The sequence below is a fragment of the Crocuta crocuta genome, unplaced genomic scaffold, assembly GCF_008692635.1.
Source record: "Crocuta crocuta isolate KB4526 unplaced genomic scaffold, BGI_CrCroc_1.0 scaffold139, whole genome shotgun sequence".
Lineage (NCBI taxonomy): Eukaryota > Metazoa > Chordata > Mammalia > Carnivora > Hyaenidae > Crocuta > Crocuta crocuta.
Genome location: NW_027533258.1, coordinates 6,353,093 through 6,353,339, shown reverse-complemented (window position 1 = coordinate 6,353,339; position 247 = coordinate 6,353,093). Strand labels below are relative to the sequence as shown.

The 247-nt window shown below is 40.9% G+C and overlaps 1 protein-coding gene across 1 annotated transcript in view; it reads left to right on the top strand.

Moving 5' to 3' along the window:
- Window positions 1–247, top strand: part of MAP2K4 (mitogen-activated protein kinase kinase 4) — a 123,531-nt gene that overhangs the window by 118,745 nt on the left and 4,539 nt on the right. The gene's annotated exons all lie outside the window — the stretch shown is intronic.

Here is a 247-nt window from a genome sequence, read left to right as displayed (position 1 = left end):
CTGAACATAATGAAATGTTACCCAGCCATAAAAAAAAAAAGAAAATCTTGTCATTTGTTACAACATGATGGAGCTAGAGGATATTAGTCTAAATGAAAGAAGTCCGACAGAGAAATGCCATGACTTCACTTATACGTGGAATCCAAAAAACAAAACAGATGAATAAACACACAAAAAGCAGAAACAGACCTGGAAGTACTGAGAACTGATGGTTGCCAGCGGGGAGGGCGGTGGGGGATGGGGGGGA